The 15,312-nt window shown below is 38.4% G+C and overlaps 1 protein-coding gene and 1 pseudogene across 3 annotated transcripts in view; one reads left to right on the forward strand and one right to left on the reverse strand.

The window, feature by feature from the left end:
* CTNNA2 (catenin alpha 2) overlaps positions 1–15,312 on the reverse strand; it is a 1,072,448-nt gene that overhangs the window by 758,269 nt on the left and 298,867 nt on the right. The window lies entirely within an intron of this gene.
* On the forward strand, positions 14,164–14,721 carry LOC112302971 (centrin-2 pseudogene; annotated as a pseudogene).

Here is a 15,312-nt window from a genome sequence, read left to right on the forward strand (position 1 = left end):
GTTACTAGACCAGATGAGAGAAAAAGAACGAGAAGTTCCAATCCTCTTTGCGAAGGTTTCTTTCCTTTTCACAGTACCCTATGCCTGCCTCAGAACCTTTTGCACATATTTTCCTCAAGGTACAAATCCTAAAGGATACTTGAGAAGTAGATCCTATACAGCGATGCAGGAAAACACAATAAGTTTTTTAGAGAAGAAAACAAGATTAATGGGGTGTATTACCCGACCACAGTTTTGCAAAGTCTTGGCTAGTTCTGTTCCCTAAACCACATTGTCACTGAGCCACACACTCCCAAAGCCAGTGCAGGAATAACTGGATTTTAGGATGGTAATTGAGTAGAAAGTGGACATCTCCTGAATGCTCTATCACTTTGATTATGTTGTGGAGTCCGTAAGGTGCTTGATGCTTGAAAGCCACTTACTGCTACGGTTAGCTCATTTTCAAAGCATGGTGGAGAAATACTTATGTTCATTTGAGATAAAGCAAACTAAAATGTTAAATGAATGGTCAATGTGGAAAATGCCACAGAAGTTACAATGTTATCAGAGACAACATTACATCATGCCTCTTGGTTCCTTTTCAGAAGACACCGGTGAGTGCTCCTTTGACAAGAATCATACAGAACTGGGTGATGTACAGGAAGGATGAGTCGAGCAGGTGTTGATAAAGCCAAGGACCTTTGAACTCACAGCATTATAAACACTGAGGAATATCCTGTTTGAGGCTGGTTCCTGCATCCAGAGGACGGTGCCCACAAGGTGATTCAAGTTTTCTTTCATTTTAAGATTCTATTAAGCTGTGTCTATTTGGAGTTACTATATTGATATGTGCTCTCTGATCTCATTCCTAATAAGCAAATTTCTCTTTTATTTAGAATTCACAGTGTGCAAAGATCTGTTCCAATAGCCTTTACATGGTTTAATTCAATTACTGCACAATAAAATAAATACTTACATTGTCACCATTTATACCAAAGGAAACAGAAAAGAGAAAGGGAAGCTTACTTAGCTGAGGTCAAACAGCTGGTAAGTGATTCTGGTGGGGCCAGAATTCAAAGCCAGCCTGGCTCCAGAGTCTATGCTTTTAACGAGAGTGCTTTAGAAATACCTTTAAATTCTACTTACTGTATTAAACTCACCTGTTTACATATCTCTGTCTGGACCTATATATGAGTGAAGACTTGTATATTATTTTATTTGGTTAGCGGAGTATTTTAAGGAAAAAAGGGAGAGGGGACAGGAGGGAGGAAGGGAGGGGGAAAGGAAGGAAGGAAGGAAGGAAGGAAGGAAGGAAGGAAGGAAGGGAGGGAGGGAGGGAGGGAGGGAGGGAGGGAGGGAGGGAGGAAGGGAGGAAGGGAGGAAGGGAGGAAGGGAGGGAACTGGATAAACAAAGGCATTTCTTCAATTATTCTCAGGCTCCACCACTCCCTCCCAGAGCTGATTTATGACTGCCTGTGCCTACATATTCAATACTTTTCAGTCTTCACCCCTTTCCCAGGACTGGAAGCATGGTCAGAGTGAGGACCATAACCATAGCATATCAATTTCTTTATTCCTAGTATTTAACATACATTTGACAGGGTACATTTACTTAACTACTGGGAGGAGCAAAGGAAGGCCTGCCCGGTGCCTTACGTTTTGAAACATACCAAATTAATGCTGAAGCAGGGAGAAAGGACAAAAGAAACCCTGAACGCTACACACTTCGCAATAATAATCTGAATATTTTCTTCCTCTTTTTTTTTTTTAATTGAACTTGTAAGTTCAGCAAGCATCCTGGAAGCTATAACACAGAGAAAGGCAAGTGCTAGTAGAAGTAAGTAACTCCTTCATTTCTCCTTAGTTTTGTGATCAAGAAGAAAGAACTGTTAAAACGTTTTTGGAAACAATCAAGCATTTGAAAGAGCAATGTATGCATTTCACCCCAGGGTGGTTAGGGCTCAAACTCATGATTAGGGGAAATGATTGACAATCAAAACTTTCCAAGGCTTAGGGATGATGAAAGTATTCATGTATTTTCTCAAGCAAAATCTGCATTAAATAAGCTACCTCATGCAGACCCTCTCAGTTCCAGCACTGAATAGTTCAGATGCTTCTGTCACCAAAAAGCTAGGTATCTGTGGCCTACATATGTGAAATTCAGAAGATAGCCTTATATGCTTGTTTTATAAAAGCACAAATCATGCAAACCACATCAAAACCATGAAAATATTATGAAATGAGAATGCTGCTTTTTCCTGTCTTTCCACCAAGCAGAGAACTCTGTCTCCATTTTTCTAAGGAGATCTCTGAGCAAATGAGACATTACATGGGACACAGGAGAAGGCTGATGGATCTACTGTCTCTGAAGTGATTGTGAGACTGGAGAGGTTCTGACCTGGGTGGGCTCTCCTCATGCATCATTCAACAGCTCACTCTCCTCGCACAGATAAAGACACAGAAGCCAAGTGGAAAATGACCTGCTGGATGGAGGTCAGGCAGCTGGGTGAGGCCAGTGCCCCAGTTTCCTTACATCCATATGAGGGGCTCTGGTCACAGCCCCAGGGTGTTTGGGAGACCAACAATGCATGATGTGACACTGACAATTTAAAACTTCCTTCTCATCTATTAAAATGCCCAAATAACTGCCATGGCTGGTGTGCCTCAGGGTATTGAGCATTAGCCAGTGAACTGAGGGTCGCCGGTTCGATTCCCAGTCAGGGCATATGCCTGGGTTGTAGGCCAGGTCCCTGGTGCGGGGTGTGTGAGAGGCAACCGCACATTGATGTTTTTCTCCCTCTTTCTTCCCTTCACATGTCTCTAAAAATAAATAAATAAAATCCTTTTCAAAATCCCCAAATAACCATGTGACCTTGTTTCAGCCCTGCCTCAAGGGCTAGAGTGGCTCTCAAGAGAAAGGTGCATCCTCTTTGGTCAAGCCCAGGATTCTTTATCAAGGTGGGTAACTGAATCTGTTCCAGTGCAATCTTCCCTACATCAAGGTATGTTCAGTTTGCAAAAGTACTACAAATGTCAGTCACTGATGATTAAGTGTATTGAATGTTTGAGCTATTAAACCTAGTTAGAGACAGTAACGCGCCACCTTGCAGAAGGCACAGATCATTAAGCACATGGATTTTAAATATTTCAGCTATAGCCTTTTCCTGGGTTGGGAGGAGAGGGTATAGGGTAATTTTGCATTGTTGTAGCCAGAAAAATCATTAGCGGTAATATGGCATACTTCACAAATGAGGTCTTCACAAAGACCAGTTACACATACAACAGCAAGAGTCAGATTCCACAGGCAGGTGATTATTGTCCTGGGCTCGAGCACAGTAGGACACCATAAACTTGGAAACCATAAACAGTAAAATGCTAAGCATAAGAGAAAAATGGAGTACAGAAGATAAATACAGAACCCAATGTCACAATATTTTTATGAAATTAAGACAGATATTGATAAACATGTGAATGTTCTCATGCAGTGAAAGTGTTTCTGAAGTAAGTATACTATACCAGATACACACTATTGTAAGACACTGAAGCTGACTACGTCATTCAAATCCTAAAATCGGACCATTCGGGGGTTTTTCACTTTCAAACCGGTGACGAAAATCAGTTTTCTCCTCGGACGTAACCGAATTGAGCTGTGATTTTGTAGCACTGTTTACTAGGTTCTTGATACCAATTACTTGGAATTATTATTTTTTGCTTTGTTTCTAGTTTTTAAAATGTGTGGAAGAGTTTTCTGCTCATAATCAAGTCTTCTCATTATGAGGATTGTTCCTGTGGTTTCATTTAGCTAGAGACTACTTTAGAAAAGTTGCCTTTCTATTTTACAGCAATTTCAAACATAGTTTATCTGCAGCCTAGATGGTGCAGATTATACAACGTGCCTTTATTTATGCTTCCTATGTGCGTTTCTTTGCAGTTACATGTCAGCTAATAGGAAATCAGCGATGCAAGCATTTTTTAGTTGTACTTATGACAAATTTGAAATACCATAGTAACATGCAAATATATTTGCACACAAACAGAGAATCAAGACATTCTAAAGGGTATAAAAAAGCTTAAATTATATGGACTACCTTGGGGACAGTCAGTTGTGAATTTGTGACATCTTATCAAAAACAGAAGGTTACTAAAAAAATTAACTACAGTGGTAAATCATAGCAAACAAAAGTCAGAGTCAACAGTCCCAGCTTCTAGTCTGGACTCTGCCCCTAGTTGGCTGCGTGACCTGGAGCAAGCCATGTAAGGCTCTTGATACTTGTCTTTCTTTATTCCTCTAATGGGTAGCTTTAGCCATGTCTCTGAGAGATGGCAGAGACCGGGTACACACTGCCACCCCACCAAGCTCCCTGGTAGATTGACAAAGGGCAAAATATAGAAGAGAATGTCCCAGACAAATGCACTGCTCATTGTTAATTAGTTCCTTGGTCCCACGCTGGGCAGGTCTGGAACGACAGTGAGATTTCAGCATCTCTCTCTATCCTCTTTACATCAAGCCCTAAACGAAAAGTGGGATTGAGGGTTCTAGGATCCCTTTCCCATGGTGATTCATTTTTCTCTAAAATATCCCAAGGAAAGAAACCCCACCTTATCATACCAGTTTCATGAAATTGGAGGGAATAATAGAGAAACAAAAAAGAAAATCAGTGCATTTTAACCTTTACTTTCCTTCCATTGGAAATGTGAACCCCTAGCTCTGTCAAAATCGTGTACGGTATCCAAAATGTCAGGAAACAAAGGACAAAATTATCTTTTAAAAAGTTTTCTAGTTAAATATCCAAATCATATGCTCAATGTTTTTTTCAACCTCCAGACATCATTTCTTCTACAGAACATAACAATTGAAAGCAATAAATCAATTGTTAAACTGAAGAAAAGTAGGATAAATGCACTAAATAAAAGTAGGATTTTGGACACGCTCTGGTCAGTTGGACCCATCCTCAGGCTCCAGTGCCAGCCTTAGTCGCCATGCCTTTTGCAGACTTCTCCCAAGCAAAGGGGGGCTCAGTCTGTCCTTCTTAGTGTTTATTTCTTTTAAAGCATAAGAGGTAAATTTTAATAAAGTACTTGAAAAATTGCCCCTACACCCTTGCCAGTAAAGGTAAGTGCCCAGCTCCTTAGTAAACATATTACTTGCTACAAATTAATGAACTCATACTGAGAGTATTAATTTAACCTCCCATGTAGGTCTGCCTATAGAGAGAGAACATTCTGATCATGCTGAAGTTAGTATCCCACTCTGCATGACAGCATAATGATTAATAAACTAACACAGAACTTTAAAGTAACTATTGATACATGATGTTGAATTCTTATATCACCTGCATATTACGGAGATAGAGAGATTGAACAGCAATTGCCCTGGGGCACTGCTGGGAGATGTCTGTGCTAAGTATGGGAACTAGTTTTGAACAATGAAGGGAAGTTGATTTTCACATCAAAAGAAGTTTAAAGGAAAGCTTGGAAAAGAAAATACTGATGTCAAAGAACCTGCAGGTATGAAGAATTTAAGAGACAGAGACCGAAGCATTATGAAGCACTACCTGACTTAACATGCAAATTTTTAAGCCATCTCCATATAGTGTTTATGAACTAAGAAGTAAGTCATCCAGGCGATGTGAACCCCGGCCCGCAGGATCCATGTGTTGTTCCTGCAATGGACTAATACACACTGACTACAGAAATCCTGTGGAGAAAGAGGGACAGCATGGTCCTCTCTGGGTGATAGAGGGCTGGAGGGCCAGAGAGCTGACCCCTGCCTGGACAGGCTTTTATTGCTTTTCTGGGTACGATGGGAGGATGGTCCTCATTTACTATGCACAGGTTCACTGTAGGTGATTACCTTTTACAGACAACAAAGGAAAGAATGTTGCTAATTACTTCAAAGAGAAGGATGTTACAGCTCAAGGGGGAAAGTGGTTGAGCTGGTTACACTCCATACTTGGGTGGTTTAGCACAGACCTTAGGAAGTTAAAGATGCTCAGTAAACACTTGCTGCCTCAATTAAAGGTGAGGGGGGTTTAGCAAAAGCAAGTCTCATAGCAGCCTAGGTACAATGCAGGCCTGATTCCCCAAGGGAGAACCTATCCGTGGGCGTGGGTCCTGTGTGCTGGACTTCACTCCCCACTGGCTTTTCCGAGTGGGTGCTGGGCTGCATTTCTCACACACGGAATGGTAGCCTATATCCAGGCACATTGGACAGGAGACAATGGCAGCCCAGGCTGATTCACTCTGAGCTCACGCAGAAGTTACCACCTGGTTACCTGGGTACAAGGCTGTTACTAAGATGGAAAAAGAGGCCAGTATGAACTTACCATGCACCCTTTACCAGGATGCCCTACAGAAACAATGGACAGTCTACTATATTTAATTCTCAAGACAGATTGTAGGTTCAATAATTTTAAAAGATCCATTTGTTATCTTCACACAATTCCAAGTTAAAGAATCTTTTTCAGGTATAAATGAAAAGCATGGACATGCAAAAGCTTGTCACCAAGTGTGCCCTATTTAAATACTCCAGCCAAGCCTTTGGCAGGAAGAGCTGGCAAAGCCAGTAAGTGGAACCATTTACAGAATTTAGCCTTAAGGTTTCTTTTGCTTCCTGGGCTGCTACACATTTTAATTACATTTGAGAATCCCTAAACCTACTGATTTTCAATAATCAACAGATGCAGATTGAAATCATTTCCAAAAATGGCAGCATTGCAAAAAGCTATTGGTGCTACTCTGTGTGGATCTCAATGTAATTAATGTTACTTCTCACTTCTAGTTGCCTTTAGCTCATCCTCTTCTTTCCCAGAGACTGAGAATAGGTGACTACATGATCTCAAAGCCCTTTTCAATTTTGGAAATTAATGCAAAATACAGCAACAGCTATTATTTATAAAATGCATACTATGTACCATGCACAATGTTAAGCGCTTTACATGTATTTTCTTACAATGAGATGGATAACATTATCTCCATTTCAATGATAAAAGAAATTGTGGCTTAGCTTAAAAACACTTATCAATTTGCCCAAAGTCAGCTTTAACTCTAGGATTTGAATCTAAGGCTGCTGGACTTAAAGTCTGTGATCTTACGAATGTTGATGTTCCAAGCCAAGGGTCTACTGAAAAAAAAATCTAAAACACAATATAGTGATGATGACAATGATGACAATAACAGTGGTTATAGCTAATCCTGACATAACGCTTATTTAGTGCCACATGCTGTTCTACGCACTGCCTTTACTCATTTAGCCTTATGAAAATTCACTGAGGTAGGTACTATTCCCACTTTATCAATAAGAAAACTGAGTCAAATAAAGATTCATTAATTTGTCAAAGACTAAAATAACTAGATAACAGAATGAGGATTTTAACCTACAAAGTCTAACTACAGATTTTGGGATTTAACTAATTCTAAGGTAATGTGCATGGTTACATGTCAAGCAAAAGAAAACGAAAAACACAGTGACAAAAATATGGTTATAACAACAGTAATACAGTTAAAACACCAACGGCAAATGTCCATGTCTTCAGTTATGTTGTGGCAGTGTTGTGAAACTGATCTTTAAAATAAAATTTGGACACTAAAATCATGCCCTCATGTACTCTAATTTTAAAGAACTAGGACAATATTTAAACAAAAAGTTATGAGGGGTAAATAAAGTAGGAAGGATAGAGAAAGGGCCAACTTTAGCCAACCGCCCAAAAGTAGGCAAAGCATGACTTAGGTTAGACTGTAAAGTTGAGCATTCTGATGCCTCCTCCAGCCACCATTTCTTCATTAGGACCGTAGATACATCGAAGGGGCTGCTGACTGAGCATAAAAAGGATACGTATTGTTTTTTTAGGGATTTATCAAAAACAACAACAACCACCTCACAGACAGACACCAGTATGGTGATTACCAGATGGAAATGGGGGTGGGGAGAGGTAGCAGAGGGTAAAGGGGGATAAATGGTGATGGAAGGAGGCATGACATGGGTGGTAAACAATACAATATACAGATGACATATTATAGAACTGTATGCCTTAAATCTATGTAATTGTTTAAAAGATTTTATTTATTTTTAGAGAGAGGAGAAGGGAAGGAGAAAGAGAGGGATAGAAACATCAATGTGTGGTTGCTTCTCATGTGACCCCCCACTGGGGACCTGGCCTGCAACCCAGGCATGTGCTCTAGACTGGAATCTATATAATTTTGTTAATCAGTGTAACCCCAATAAATTCAATTAAAAATTAAAAGACCTGGAACTTTTGGGGGAATAAATAAATAAAAGCACAGCTGATAGTAGAATAAGAAATCAATAATCATCTATAAAGGTTAGTCTGCTTTGAGCCTGTTATGCACATGTATGCCCAATAATTATAAACCAAAAGAAGCAACAAAAAATAACTAACACTTCATCACATGAGAGATTTAATCATTTGAATTCCCAGCTTCTTAAAAAGTACACATTTGGCATATCCCACTGTTAATTTAATATTACCTATTAGCTGCCTTCAATTAGAACTTGTAACTCCTCTGAGTCTTAGGCTTATTAACCTTTACATATGGCAACTAAAATTAAAGTGAAAATGTTAATAGTATTAATACTCTTCTAGCAAAATATTAAGTAATAAATTATCCATAGGACAAGCTCTTAAAATAATTGTGTTTTGTCTCTGAAAGCATACCAGCGAAGAATCTGTGCTCAGACTTCTTGAGTTTAAGTTCCAGTTCAGACATATCTTTTTCCTTGTGCGACCTTGCACAAATTACTTAACCTTTCTAAGACAATCATTAAAATGAGTAAAATCACAAGCCATGTGATTTTAAAATCTAGTGAAAAAAATTAAATGAGAGGGTGTTAGAGACTGAATAGCAAAAATATTATTTCCAAGACATGTTTAAATGCATGTAAAACACAGCAAACATCCTTACTAATAGGCAGTACCTGAGCAAAAGAAAAAAAAATGCAGCCTTGAAATCAAATGGTAAATTGATTCTGGATCATTGACAATCTTAGTTATCTTCAAACTCAATAGTTAGGAAGCCAGTTTTAATGACCACACTTGGGAAAGAAGAATGGCTTGACCCTCACAAGGAGTGGTACTCTAATGTTGTCCACACAAAATAAATTGGATTCCTCAAGTGCTGTATCAGTGAAAATAATAACTAGAAAAGAAGGTGTCCCCTGGCAAACAGAAATGGAAAAAACAAACAAAACTTGCTATACCAGTTTTAAAAAATCAGGTGGTTTCATTTATAATGAATTGATTCCTATAACCAGTATGTATCCTCATGTATTTGTAGGAAACTCATTCATACTACCAGAATATACTGGGAGATTAGATCAGAGAAATTATTTTAAATATAGTTTCAGAATGATGGTGTTGGAGGGTCCCTGTCAGAAGTGAAATCAAATGTTTTTTGGAAGGAACCAAAGGACTTTCTCAAATAAGACTTCATAAAAAATGAGTATACATTTCCAATATAGAACACTACAGATGTGCTGAGTGGCAGAGTAATGATCTTAAAGAACATAGTAATCAAATTAAAAAAAATAATAATTAAAGAACTTCAGACAATGGAACTATAATATATAAAATATACAATAAATATTTTTAAGTATTTATAGAAAATAAAAACTTGAAAACATGAATTAAGAAAATGATGCTCTGAGCCAATTAATTTTTCTTTGAATAACAAAAATTAAATTTCAAAGGAAAGACTAAATAATAGATTAGATACAACTAATAAGAAAACCAGTGAGGTGGAAGACAGTTGAAATTACCAAAACAAAACACAATAAAAGACCATATAATCAAATAAATTACACATAAGCAAAATACATGTATAGGTATGTTTTCTAATATAAGTGTAATCAGAGTTGAAAAGAAGAGGGCAAAGACAATGAAAAAGCCAGTTCTTATGAGGTCATGGCTGAGAAAGTTCCAGATTTCAATAAATGCATGAATCCTCTGATTCAGGAAGCCCCAGATACACCAACCAAGATAAATAAAAGGAAGTCCATATATGACTTCATAGTAAAACTGAAGACAATGCAAGTCAAACAGAAGATCTTAGTGTAGCTAGAAAGACAGAACAACTAGAACAAATTATATTGACAGCATCCTTCTCAATGGTAAAATGGAAGCATAGTATCTTCAACACGTTTTAAAAAACAGGCAAAAATAAATATACACCTAGCTAAAATATTTAACAGCAAAATGAAGAGTTTCAGAAAAATATGAGACAGCTTAGCACCAAGCACCTCTACTAAAGGAACCGTGAAAATGTATATATCATGAAGAAACACTGAGATTCAGAAGAGAATGAATTTAAAAGATTAATGAAATAATATGCATAAATAACTTAGCCCAGTTTGTAGCTAGCCCACAGTAAACAGTACAATGTGGTACCAAGTAATAATACTAATAGTGGTGGCGACACAGCAGAAGTAGCAGTCACTTGTAAAAGTATATTTTCCAGAAAGATGTCTAATAATGGTTTTATGGCTGATAGTCTCTAAATTTCACATTATACGTAATATCAGCAGTGGCAATCTATGCTACCAACATGCATGTGATTTCAACATCTAGCCTTGTCTTCATCTAAAATTTAGATTCTACATGGAATTCATGTCAAAATACTACCAATTTGATCTCATCAGTATTTTAAATAATTACACAGTCCCCACAATTTCCAAAGCCATTATCCTAACCAAAACTCTTAGCATAATACCCAAAACTTTACAAGAGTACCCAGTCAGTCCCCGGTTTCGATACGTGAACTCTTTCTATCCATCCAATGCTCAGCAGCAAAAATTGTCACTAGTCATATCATGAGAAGCCTACTATAATCATTAATCAGAGTACGTTTTTGCATTAAATCAAGAACTGTAATACATAGTTTTTAAAAATTCTACCAATTCTCCTTCCCCTTATCCATTATTCAGACATAGCCTCTTAGTGCTTTGGTTTATACTATACTTTGGTGTGGAAAACCTCCTAGCTTTTACTAAAGCATGACACTCTACTTGCTGCCTTCACTCTCCTGCTCTGCTTTCTCTACCCATCACCTGCCTGCAGTCTTTTTTTCACGGTCAATATAAGCTCCGCTTGTCTAACTACTTTGTATTCCCTTGGCTGTAGAAGCTAGGTTACATAATTTCTGTTATTCCAAACAATACTCTGTCTTTTAAATCCTCAATTAAATATTAAACTGAGCTCAATAAGTATAATTTTTAAATTGATTGTATTTTATTCATTTCTAATCTTTAAAAATATTAGTCTAATAAATATAGCATAACTCTATCCAATGAAATCTTATTTTTTCACTATTCTGGAAAACAGGGAAAGGACCAATCAATATAGGGGACTTGATCAAGTAATATCATAATATATATTTAAAATTGGCCCTAATCACAGATATCTTAGAATAAATCCTGCATAACATTATTCTTTTTCTCTTAAGCTTGGCAATTTTCTAAAAATAAAATCAACTTCCTTTGTAAATTACAAAAGTCTGAACGATATAGCATAAATCTTTTGGAAGAGCTGGGTTATTTCCCCATAGACTAAACCTGTATTTTCAAACATTCATTTTTTAAAAACACCTCTTTCCACTTTCTAACCATAAATCATGAAGGGAGACTATATTGGGGACTGGGAAGTAAGAAGATAATGAATGGACTAAGAAAGAAAAGTGTTGATCCCTGACATCCTCCCCACATACATCTAAAAAAAGAAAATCACGCAACGCATCTTCCCATCTACACCCCTCTGCCATCATGCTCAGCACTGGTGAATGGTGTGTTATGGAACTGTGCCCCCTTCCCAAAAGATACATCAAAGTCCTAACCTCCAGTCCCTATGATTGTGGTCTTATTTGCAAAGAGAGACTCTGTATAAATGTAATCATGTTAGGATGAGGTCATATTGAAATACGGTGTGCCCTGATCCAACATGACTGGTGTTCTTATGAAAAGAGAAGAGACCAGATAACAGACGCTCAAGGGGAGAACACCAAACAGAGACAGCGGCAGAGACCGAACTACTAAAGCTGCAAGTCCACGGACACCAAAGATTGCCAGCTAACCTCCAGAGGCCAGGAAAGGGCGAGAGGATTATCCCCTCCAGATTTCAGAGGGACCGTGGCCTTGCCAACACCCTGATGTTGGATGTCTTGCCTCCGGAACTGTGAGATAAAACATTTCTGTTATTTGAAGCAATCCAATTTGTGGTAACTTACCTTATTGCAGAAGCCCTAGGAAACTAATAGAAAAGGAGATAGATGTACTCCCTTTGTGAGAAATACTGAATTTTAAAAACTATTTTTAATATATTCTACAATCTCAGCTTTGGTTGTTAGATCAGCCTCCAAGATGGCCCATAAGAGTTTGGGCAGAAGCCATTCAAATTCCCTCTCACAGTAAAATTTAGTCATCCAGGTGCCAGCCTTCCAGAATCTCAAGTTTCTCTCATGACTGCTGACCCAAAAGTAGGCAGGGCTGCAATGTAACCAATTTAAGGAGTGAAAAGCGGCCTCCCTGAGTGCTGAGAAAAAAGACATACTGTCAAGAGTATCTGATGCTCCACAGATTAAATCCAATGGGCTCTGAATGGCTGTCACACTGTGACTGACGGGAGTTGTCTGTGAAAAGCCTTCCCCTCCATGCAGGGCTGGGAAGTGAGCCAGACGTGGCAGGAAGCAGAATAAACAAGAAACAGGAAAGTTGGAGATCTGTAATGGCTGCAAGTAGAAATGATATTAGAAGTGATGCTAGGGCAGTGAGTGAGCAGTGGGGTCAACGTGGAGAGTCCAAGATGGAGGCCGTTCTGTAGCATGGAATGTTCATGATGTCTTTACGTCTCACCTCTTACAGCCTCACTCTCCCTGAGACACACAGAAGACACACACGGGTCAGCTTGGCGGCATGTATAGGCAAATACACAAGGTGATACTGCCTGAAAGCTAGTAAAATAGGCGCTCATAGGAGCAAGCCAGGCTAAGGGGATATGAACCATGCAGTAGCTCGCTGTACTCAGTAACTGTGGTAGTCACGCCAAAGAGGACTTAAAAATGACAGAAATGTTTGGTAATTTTCCTGCCTTACTTGGCGGATTGATTCTATCTACAAATTTCATTGTTACTCCAAATATAAAACCGCATTTGTAACATGATTGAAAGAGGAAAGACAGTTCCATCGATGAATTTAGTAATACTTTTAAACCCAGTGTGCGAGAGTCCTCGAAGCACCACTGCTGACCTTACTCACTGACCCGGCCCCCCTGTGGCGTGGTCAGTCGCCAGGTTAGTGACATGGATCAAAACAGACAGACAGACAGACAAACACATAAAGATGGAACTTCTACTTTTATTTTTGTCTAAAATTCCAATAAATGTCAAACAGTGAAAAGTTCTTTATAAGCAGATCATGGCCTAGTGTAATATTTGTAACTTATCTTTAACATTCCAAAAACAATACCAGTGGTATTTGTTGAATTATACTCATACTGAGTATCCATTATATGCCAGGTACTATGCTAGCCGATAATGATAGTGCCAATAATGTTTAATGTACATCTATCTCCAAAATCCCTAAGGCCCAATAAATAGTTAGATGTAATCAAAGTTTGCCCTAAGGCTACTGGGAAAACTGACATGACAGATAATAATGAAAAAAATGTTAAGTCAAGGCAGATAACTATACCTGTGATCAAGTGATGGTTTTATAAAGATTAGAACTTAGAAAGGATTTCTTTAGTATTTCCATCATTGTCCGGAAAATACACACTATGTATTCTACTTGCTGCACACCTACATGAAGAAATAAAAAAAGACAATAATCTAAAATGTAATTCATGTCAGTTATTGTCCCAGGAAAACAAATTCCAAGGCAACAACCAACACTGTATTTGATTAGGTGTTCATTAGAAATGCGACCAAAATCCAAGTACTACATGAGGGTTCATGTTTATGATGAGGTCTCTGAGGAAGTAAAAAAATGTTTACAGATAAACATTATAAAGTTTTATCATTATAGTCATTTAAAATGAAACAAAAGAAACCTAAACTATAAATTCTTAAGAATAAAACTGACTTCAAGGATAAAAACCTTTAAGGAGGAAATTATAAAAGTATTGAGATACATAAAACAAGACATGAGGGGATGTTTGGAAGGGCACGGAGTTAGTGTGTATGCCGGTTGCCATAACAACAGGCAGCAGTCTTTTGTCGAGGGCCTCTAACTTTTAGAAGGCAAACAGGGCATCAACGGCCCAGTGAAAAAGGGTGAGTCCTAAGCCGGAGCTTACTGCAGAGCAGATACAGGGTATCCAGCTAGCTTTTGACTTCTTCAATACTGATGCAATTGGGACTATTGATGTGAAGGAACTTCAGGTGGCAATGAGAGCACGGGGCTTTGAACGAAAGAAAGAAGAAATTAAGAAAATGATAAGTGAAATTGATAAGGAAGGGACAGGAACAATGAACTTCAATGACTTTTTGACTGCAATGACATAGAAAACATCTGAGAAAGATACCAAAGAAGAAATCCTGAAAGCTTTCAAGCTCTTTTATGATGGTGAAACTGGGGCAATATCGTTCAACAATCCAAAACCCATAGCCTAGGAGTTGGGCGAGAACATCACTGATGAGGAGCTGCAGGAAATGATTGATGAAGCTGATGGAGATGGAGATGGGGAGGTTAATGAGCAACAGTTCCTACGTATCATGGAAAAGATCAGCCTTTATTAAGATTATTCTCTTCTTTTCTAGTGCAAGCACACATAACTAGATTTAGTGCCTGCTGCTGTGTGAAACCTGGTTTTTGAGAACACAAACTTTTTCCCCACTGACTTCCCTGTATAACTTTAGTAACCACCTCAAATCTGTTTTAGACTTTTGCAAGTGTTCTTTGGCAGTAAAGTTTTTCGGGAGGTGACCTGCTGCTTACTTTAATTCCCCAAAGCAGAACCAGAGCACATTGGCGTGAAGGGGCTGAAAGCTCCCACCCACCTGCTGCTCCCGTTCTGCCCTGTAGCACTTCTCTCGTCATGCGTTCCCACACTTGTGCCACCACAGCCGCGGGCTTCTCTTGGATAGTTCTGACTCTCACTGACACTTGAGGGCAGCTTTCTCTTTTAAAAAAATCCAGTGAACTTTCTCACTTGCATTTGGATGTGTTTTGTCATTTGTTTGGTCTTTAAAATAAAACCTTTCTTACTCTGAAAAAAAAATGATATGATGGAGAAATATACCCTGATAATAATTATGACTCAATATTTAAAGGTGGACATTCTTTGCAAATTGATCTATAAATTTAATGCAACTATAATCAAAATTCCA

This window comes from Desmodus rotundus, chromosome 5, assembly GCF_022682495.2.
Source record: "Desmodus rotundus isolate HL8 chromosome 5, HLdesRot8A.1, whole genome shotgun sequence".
Lineage (NCBI taxonomy): Eukaryota > Metazoa > Chordata > Mammalia > Chiroptera > Phyllostomidae > Desmodus > Desmodus rotundus.